Consider the following 9763-nt stretch of genomic DNA (forward strand, 5'->3'; position numbering starts at 1 on the left):
ACGAATTGCTGACTTTTCTGAGTTAACAACGAGCTAGTGCTCAACTCATTAGAGACTTCACATAGTAATAAATAATCCCTTTATAATTTTATTTTAATCTGTCCGCGAAAGTGGATAATGTAATAAGAAATGTGTGTTTTAGTTGCATTTATGTAATTGTTTTATATTTGTTTATTTTTAAAGAATGACATTGTAGTAAATGCTTTAGGTTTTTTTTATAAAATCGCAGTATAATATGACTAAAAAGGTGTACAACAACGTAATATTTTTTTTATTTTTTACACTGCAATATTTTTATTAAATAAAAAAAATAAACACGGTAACAGTTATTTTATCTGCACGTAATAACAATATAACAAGTTTGATACTTTCTTTAAAAAAAAAAATCTACATTCAAAAAAATTTAATTTATTTAACTTTCTTTTTTCAATTTTGGTAGATGAAAAATTGGCAAGATCACTATCTTGTAATCCTTTTTCTTCTATTTAAAAATATAGCTATGTACTGAAACTAATTGAAAATAAGTTTATCGGATTATCAAGGTAATTACCAGATGCTCAAGCATCTTGAACAATGCTGCAAAAAGTTTTGACATTCTAGCAACCAGCTCTTTCTTGGGCGTTCTACATGATTTTTTTGACGATCCAATAAATACTTTTGTTTTTATAGCCGCCTCCAAATTTTTAGATACTTTAGTCAAATCGTTTCTTTCCGTGTATTGTAATACAGTTTTTATTTTCATGTACGAGAAGTTAAATTTATCAAATTTGCATCGTGTGTCGCATAGATTTCCGATATATTCCAATTTATTCTCCTTTCTCATAAATGTTACACTTGCTGGCTCATATAACGTCATACTGAAGTTTAATAGAATTGCGTGCAATGGTAATAAAACGCGACTGCTGTATAAATAAATAAATGAATGAATGACGCTTTTACTTGCACGTGGTAAGTGTAGCATGAGTTTGAGGAATAAAAATATTGCGCTAATTGTGAATTGGCGCTAATTGACCTGTGTCAATGTATGGTGTACGTGACGATCGTTTACGATTTGATTTGATATTTAAAACGAATTGCAATTCCCAACTTGATGACGAAGCAATGCATTTAAAAACGCATTTAACAGAACTGTAATATCGTATCATAATTTGTTTGTATTCCACATTTTTTTGCATCAACCGTTGTTAGTCTTCTATATAGAAAAGATAATCAAAGATAGACAAACGGGGCTCGTCTTTCACGTAACTGCGTCATCTGTGATTCGATTTCTGCGGAGATAAAATAAACAGTTATTTCATGCGTTGTTCATGAAGTTCCGGTACATCGTCATTAATTTCAGATTTTTCAGATGCACCGTCGTGCTCTCTGAAACGTTCGATGCACACGTATGTACAAAAGGTCCCAAAATTGTTTTCAAATATTAAATCGTTGCTGCAACGATCTCTTTCACGGCAAAGCCAGAAAATATTTCCGCAATATATTCTCAGCAATTTTCATCTTGCCGGGAAGGCAACATCTTTCTCCTTCTTTGTATGTAACGTCGTTTTCTGTCTTCCAAAAAAAGAAGAAAAAAAAAGAAATGAAATCATATCTTCTTAGATTGATCGCTCTTGTGCAGCAGTTGCGACGAAGAATATCATACCTCGTGCGAGGAAAAATATGATTCTCTACCACCGTGGTAGAGCCCGACTTAGATTAATTGCCAAAATAATGATATAATTAATTACGTACAATTAGCACGAAACTTCGCTAATGCGGAGTCCTTCCTGCCCGCTGTTCTGTTAGACGTTTGGTGCACCATTTGGGTGAGAAATGATCCTGAGGAATTATCCTGAGTACTGCAATATGTATCTAAAGCGGGTCTCTTTCTTTCTCTCTTTTTCTCCTTCTTCTTTCTTATATTTAGTTTTAATTTAAAAAATGACAAATTTCTCCAGCAACTTAATAATCATCCGAAACACTTTTGTATTTACGATACGTTCAGTTGAAGGCACTTCATTTCCGAATGTATGAGATGCGAATATAATTATGAGCTCGACGGCGCTTATGAACAGAGAAATGAAATTTGTACAAATAAATTAGGCACGTGACAGTCGGATACGAAAATTAATGTGATAAAATCTGAAATTGAATCGAAATGCATACCGCTATATGCATGCGTGTATAAATAAATCGGCACGATCGAAATTTCAATATTAATACGCGGTCATAAAAGAGACCGTTGTGTTAACTTTATACGCGTCGAAAGGTTTCTCTTCGACTGAATAATTAACAGTTTAGTCCGTGAAATAATATGTGATAATTACTAACTGCCGCGGGGCAAATATTCGTGGGTGACACATATCGACGAGTGTTATACGCGCATAATTATATGAAGCGAACTAAAAAGTAAAATTCGACATACACCAGTAATTTTAAACTGTGTCACGTACATTAATCGTGAATTATCATTCGAATGAAAGCGTATCTTGCGACTCTACATTGGATTGATCGCGTAATCCAATATAAATTATTTCCCCGGGAACTATTAGGAAGAATAACGACAAAATTTCTTTTTAAAATTTATTGAGATATTATATCTCTTGAACGTACAGTTTTATTGCTAATTGAATATATGATTCTCTTATCAAAAAACATGTTGTAATACTATGTCGCTTTACTCTATGATAGTATAATTAATATCGCATATTATTTTATTGAGGCTATATTGTTAATTGTTTATTTTTACGATATAAATTTGTAGATATTATTTCAAAAAATAGCCAATTTAACAAGTTTACTTATCTAGATATGTATATTTAAAGTTAAACAGTAATTAAAATATAATTACTAAATTACAACATGTATTATGTAAATCTAATAACAAAATAATGTTAATAAATTAATAATAAAAAATTTTGTGTATATATGTTATGTATATAATACAATTAATTATATTTATTAATTTATTAATATTACTATAAATTAAAAAAGTGAATAACGTATACGTTTTTGAATATTTATCTTCTCTTTCAAGAATTTGTAATCATGAGCACGAATATGAATAAGACATGCGTAACGATATGAAGATGAATAAGAAATGCCTATCTCCGGTCGACAGAATCGTCATTTTTCTTCGTCGAAGTGACGCTGGCACACCTAATAATGGTGAACGCAACAGGTAATGACACAGAAACGTGTCCCCTTAAATTAACGGAAAAAGATTCCTGCCTCTTTTACCGCATGATCGCACCCGATCGATTATCTAAAGATGAGACGGCATTGCATACGTATTCGACATATCGCTCTTCAATTTTTCTTCTGCTCCGTAATAAGTTTCTGCTTCTAAACTCCGTAAAAGCACAAACGGGAGTTAATGAAGTGAACTGTACAATTTCTGTACAGTTCCGTTTAGTCGATTATAACGGTTATTTGATTAATAATGTGGCTATAATCGTTTCACGCGATTATTTTCGTCTCTCTCTCGAGAGAAATTACGAATCATAAATTCCATTGTCGATTATGAGCATCCCTCGTCCCGTCGAATTTTTGTGCAATTTTGTCAGCGCGGTATGGACCCACCCATCAATAAATTTCCCGGAGACATTTAACACGGATTAATGTCGCCACGAAGTAATGTACGATTTTCTTTTTTTAAAGCAGCATGACTTTTTATGGGTATTCAAGAATATATTCTCAAAGTGTGTTTGAAAACCAGTGCAGTAAATATAAATTGTTTGATACATCGTACCACTAAAGAGCATGTCCAATATCATGAAGTTTATTTATAAAATCTCTGAAACGCAAGTGAAGCTAAAATTATCTATCGTTCATTAATTTTATTTGCATTTATTTAACTCTTGTTAAAAAAGTTTGTAGAAATTTTTATAGTATGTTTCTACGTATTATAAAAACAGCAATACAGTTTTCTATTCCACTGATGAAAACATTAGTATAAAAGTGACCGCCACCTCATTTTTCTAATACCGTTTAGAATGGTATTCTAGTTGGGGATCGTTCAATGGCTTTTTATGGAAATGGCTCAATATGCTAAATACGCGGATCGCAAGTACTCGGGTTACAAGGAATTTGTAAAATACCGTGCATTCAGGGAATTACTGGAATTACCTTGTCAACTACTGGACTGGAGGACTGCCGTGAGTGCCGGCGGATTCAATTGCGCCTGAAAAAGCAGAGTGGCCTGCTGAGAGCCCATTTGCACAAAATTCAACGATTGCTACTCCCACAGCTTATGCTACCATGTAATTTCGAAACATCGGCGGCACTTTAAAATGCCCGTATCTCGTGATACGGCGAAGCACAGCAACCTTGGGGCAAATCTGAATCATCGGATGCGATTTCAAGACAGATGCGCGACTGTTCCACACACACGTCGCGAGAATACAAATCTTTATGCAGTATTACGTAAAGATATTTACTTTATATATTTACTTTGCAAAATTTAGGTGAATATGTTTAATGCGATTGCTTGAGTTGATTGAGGCACGTGATTCATAGTGTAACAAGATATTACAACATTATATGTAATATTAATTTACGTAAACAAATTATGGAATACGTTATGCATTACTGTTGCAACAGTTAATTTCACGTTACGTATGGTTTCTTTACTTCCAAGAGATTATAGGGGGAAAATGAATTATGAGAGATGAAATGTGAATATATATAAGTATGATTCTATTTATCCACTTATCGTAATAAACCGTATTTATGTCGTCATAAATATTATGTAATTACCTTACAAAATCCAATCTAAATTATTTATATATAATTTATATTCGTCGCGCTTCGTTATTTACTCACTTCGCATGAAAGCCAATTTAAATGGAATAGCCTGGATGGAAACCAACCATTAACAACTGTCGGGATTAATTTTGCATTCGATGAGCATTCTGCAGCAAATGCCAACCCCGCGAAAAATGACGTTTTTCTAATTATGACGCTAAAAAAAAGCCGCGCACGTGTGTTGTGCGTGAATTTAATAGAAATAATGCAATACCCCTGCCGAAGTCAAAAAAGATGAAAAAGGAAGAGACACACTGGCAACCGAATACATTCGATTTCTCTCTTCGCAATCCACTTTGCCCTACGCCCTCGCGCAAAAAGGCTTATCAACCCGCGTGCATTCCCAGAGAGGACGGTAATGAAAATGCCTCCGGAATATTTCACGTGCCCCTTTAATACATCAAGGGATGGCGCGGAGGGGGTGAAAAGCGAGGGAAGAGAGGGAGCGAAGGAAAAGCTCGATGCCGGAACAGGAGGCGAGGTAAAAGGGCTGTAAAAGAATCCCTTTTCCATCTCTGCGTGTGTTACACCCTTTGCCTTGCGCGGTCTTCTCATTTATAGCCCTTAATTCGAGCGCGACACGAAGCTAGCCCGGAGCATCTCTTTATCACGCTCCATCTTCACTATCATGAAATTGCCCGCTCATTGTTATGGACGCATGAAGCAAAAATTTCTCATCGCGACGGGATAAATAAGCCGAACGTGACCGTGTACGTTCAGCGTTATTGCGTAACTGTCTGGGACGTCTTCGATCTTTATAATCAGATTCGGTTCAATTTAAGAAGTTTTTATCGCGCAGTATGCAGAAATTATGAAATGCACATAAAATGCGACAAACTCTTTCTAAAAACAAAGTTATAAAAATGTGTGACACGTTAAGAAAGAAAATTACTGTTCTCGTACATAGTACAAATTTTTTAATATTCTATTTATTTTTTCTATATTAAAAATGCAATTGATTTATTTAGGAGTCGATTGTATATTTAAAAAAAATGATCGAACAATTAAGATGGTTTTTTTTTTAAATTATATAGCATATTATTTAAAGATGTTTTATCATTTAAAAGTTATCAACGTTAAAAAATTGCAGATTTCTTAAGTTTATCTTTTTTTTTTAATTATTAACGACAAAAAATATTGATCGTGAATATTTAAATTTTGGTTTGAAATTAGTTGTAAAATATAAATTAATGAAAAATTTGGTTTATAATAACTTGTGCAGCGAAAATGACCTTTGCTGCATAAATACATAATTTGTAAACGAGTAAGTGGGGATTTAAATGAATTTTTACACGAATATTTATTAAAGTTTTATTAATATGTATAAAAATTTTTATCTAATGCTACTTCCTCATCAAATTTGCAAATAAAAAATACAATTTTACATAAGAATTAAAATTTTTAACAAAAAATTGAATAATTTTTTAACCAATAAGAGAATTATGTCGAAATTTTACAGATATAATTAATTACTCAAATGTAATAGAACAATCTAGAAAATTTTTATATTTTTGGTAATATTTTGAGACGTGATATTTACATCCTTCAAGTGAAATAATTTTATATTAAAATTTCAAGTCGACTGATTGCGTAGCTTCTATATAATAAAATAAAAGTTTCAGCTAGAATTTTATACATGGCATCCTATAATAAATGCAGCGAATAACTGATATATCACTTTACATTTCTTTTTAAAATACTTGGCTACATATAAATACATGAATAATGGGAACAAAACTTGTTGTATGTCCTTGCAAAAATTTAATTTGATTCACCATTTATTTAATTTTTGTATACAAGTAAAAAGCTGATGAAAGTATGCTTATAAACTAAAGATGGCTTTTGATGAATTAAAAGAACATAATGGAAAATTTGATAAGGTTGTCGAAAAAGATTTAAAAAATTGTTACAGAAATATTAAAAACTATGATATTGTAAGGTTCCAGATATAAATAAGCAATTAAAATGTAAGCATTGAAACGCAATTGCTGTCTAATTGTACAGTCACGTTCGACATTATTAACAGCAAAATTAACAATGTTAACGCACAAACGAAATGTAAAATCTTATTAACAGTTATTAGAAACGTTTTGTTAATTTAATTTTACGCTATCAAAACCAATAATGGTCTCATCCAAATACATGCTAAAATTATTATGTTTTCAATAAGTCATTTTGTTAAGATTGCATCAAGATATACTTGAGATACTTGTGAAACAATCAGCGAAATACGTTTTGTCTATTTTCTGTCAATGTAATTTTTTTATCTATTCTTTATTAGTAACATTTTTAGACAACAATTGTTTTCGATACATTTTTGAGCGCCACACGACTTGCGAGACGGGACAGACGGTGCACCAACTTCACGCCTGTCTCAAGCGTTTCCTTCGCCGACAATATATCCCCGTCTTTCTCACATCGTATTTTAATTATCAGTGATCGAGGTCTGCTTAGCAATTCAAATCGCACACGTGACTACACCCTTGACACCGGCGCGGCGCGACCGCCGACGTGGAGGACCTTGGGCCAACGAAATTGGCGTGCCAGCACGCGACAGCGCGTCCGCTAATGATCCGCGACTTACCGTCCATCCCGGCAGCAACGTCGCTCGACGATCGACGATTATCCGCGACGGGACATTTCCAGATCACGACGAGTCTTCCGCGTGATCGATCCATGGAGTCGCGACGTCGCGGGGACGCGGTCTATGTGATCCTGCATCCGCGTTGGCCGTGGACCGGCAGGTCGGAGTCTCGTACCGTTGACACTCCTCGACGCGCCGAGGGGTGCACCGTCACTTTCGACGTGGCCACGGGTGGACGATGTGTCACGCACAGAAGTCGACATGATGTCACGCGTACATGGCGAAGCGCTCCTAGTGTCGCGTGTTTGCCATGGTTAAAATTGAACCGATGAGAGAGATAGAGAGGGGGAGGGGAGATAAAGAGAGAGAGAGAGAGAGAAGCGAGGAAAATGGAGGGAAAAAAGAGAAAGAGAGAGATGCGACCACGAGGGAAAAAGCTTTCGAGCTTTTCAGTCTACTGTCGTTTCGATTACCCGCGCCGCACGATTACGGCGATACACATGGGAAGCCGTTTTAAGCCGCGCCATTCAGTGCCGAGGGATCGCCTGAAATATTTTGCGACAGCGGATCGGAAACCCCTACGACGTCGTATCCGATCTACGGGGTGGGCGTTTGGAGAGCTTATTAAATTCTCCGTGGAAATGGCACTTATGCTTCCTCGCGATCGTTCCTCAATCTTCCTCGCAAACTTCCACTCTTCTCTGAACTTCTCTCATCAGTTGTCCGCGCCGACCCCGAACCAACTTTCCCCAAACTCTGCGGCTTATCCCTTCAATTTAACCTTTGCTTTTTTTTGCAATTGATTCACTATCACTGTTCGAGTCCCCAGTTGGATCAGCAGCCATTAACAGGCGTAACGGAATCCACTATTAGTAACAACACAACAGCAACTACGTTAATCCGATCCGCCGGCACTTCCGGCTAATTTCGCCGCGTCGCTGCCCCGTCGATCGACGTTGAATTTTCTGGCCAAAATTTGGCTCTGCAACAGCTAAAAGCGAGCCGCGCTGACGAAACGCGTGCACATCTCGCGCGCTGGTCCATAAGGATTGTCACTGGGCGACGAAAATGAGCGATTATCCCCCGATCGATCACCGTTTAGCTCTCTCTCTCTCCCCCCCTCTCTCTCTCTCTTTCTCGTGTGTACTCGATCTCGAAGCCTGTCGACTTTCCGGCCGAATTTCGCCGTACAGCCTTCGTGCTCTTGTCTCGCTCTCCTCACAATCTCGTGACCGGTGCAACATGCAACGTCACACGATGAGATCCTCACGAACCGTCAGAATATTTCGAAAACGCAATATCTTTCGAGCGATCTCGATCGATTCCCGATGATGGCTGTCCGATCCGGTCGTTCGTTGCACGAACACTATCGACCCTCCACAACTGCGGAGATACCTGTGGATTCCGGCGAGCGACGATCGACGATCGGATAATGGGACACGCGAGAGATCGTCTGTCGACGTTTCAGGACGATGGCAAGTCACGACATGGACCAGGATCGATTGATGAGGATTGGCATCACATCATCGTCGTCGTCGTCGTCGTTTATCTCGATCGGCCAGGCAGCACTCTCGAGCCACGTCGTGAAGCGTACGGCGAGCGACTGGCTGTCTGCTCGAGTTTCCACACCGCCTCGAATCCCGAATGCTCGCGCGCGCTCGAGAGGGGTTGGAAGTGAGCGAGAGAGGGCGTGAGAAAACGAGAAAGGGAGAGAGAGAGAGAGAGCGAATACGCGAGAGGGGAACTCCACCCTCTCCCTCTCTGGCAAAACTCTCTCGCGCGCACGCTGCCTGCGACCAACCCCTAATTCTCAACCCTCCTCCACTAGCCACCTTCTACTCCTCCTCTATGTTGCGCTGGCCGTTCCCATCCTCTCCATCTGTTTCTTTCTTTCTCTTGAATTCTCTCTCTCTCTCTCTCTCTCTCTCTCTTGCTCTTTCCGTATCGTTTCTTTCGCAATTCTTTCTTGCTCATTTCGAGGCTTTCAAGTCTCTCCAAATTCGTTGTGGCAGGTCCTGCTAGCAGATATGACAACACGGGACTTTGATTACCAGAGGCGCGTCTGTCTCGTGCTATCTGTTACTACTAGCGCGGAGGGACTCGCGCGTTATGGGACAAATGTCGGTCGCTCCAACAAGTTCGAGTGTGTTTCCCAACTGGCTTTTCTTCCCTGGAGGATCAACTTAGCAAATTTCAAACAATATCGCGTAAATGTCAATCTTGGATATGCGGGGAAAAGTCTGATTAGTTTAACTACTAAGATTAAATACTAATATTAGATTCAAATTTGATTAAATACTAATATTAAACGTTGGGATTGAATCTTATCTATTAATATTATAATTTGTGACTTTGTAATTAGACTGGTACGTGAATAAGAAGTAAAAAGAAATG

General features: G+C 37.4%; 1 protein-coding gene across 5 annotated transcripts in view; it reads right to left on the bottom strand.

The window, feature by feature from the left end:
* The window catches only part of LOC105194927 (dopamine D2-like receptor), a 255190-nt gene extending 246207 nt beyond the window's left edge, over window positions 1–8983 (bottom strand). For 4 of the 5 annotated variants that reach the window (XM_026136384.2, XM_026136383.2, XM_026136382.2 and 1 more), the window contains exon 1: window positions 7370–8792. The gene's annotated coding sequence lies outside the window, so the exon portion shown is untranslated. Of the gene's footprint in view, window positions 1–7369 lie in introns of all 5 variants that reach the window. The other variant, XM_039447829.1, reaches the window with a different exon arrangement.
* Window positions 8984–9763: the final 780 nt, after the last annotated feature.

Source organism: Solenopsis invicta, chromosome 4 (genome assembly GCF_016802725.1).
Source record: "Solenopsis invicta isolate M01_SB chromosome 4, UNIL_Sinv_3.0, whole genome shotgun sequence".
NCBI classification, from domain to species: Eukaryota; Metazoa; Arthropoda; class Insecta; order Hymenoptera; family Formicidae; genus Solenopsis; species Solenopsis invicta.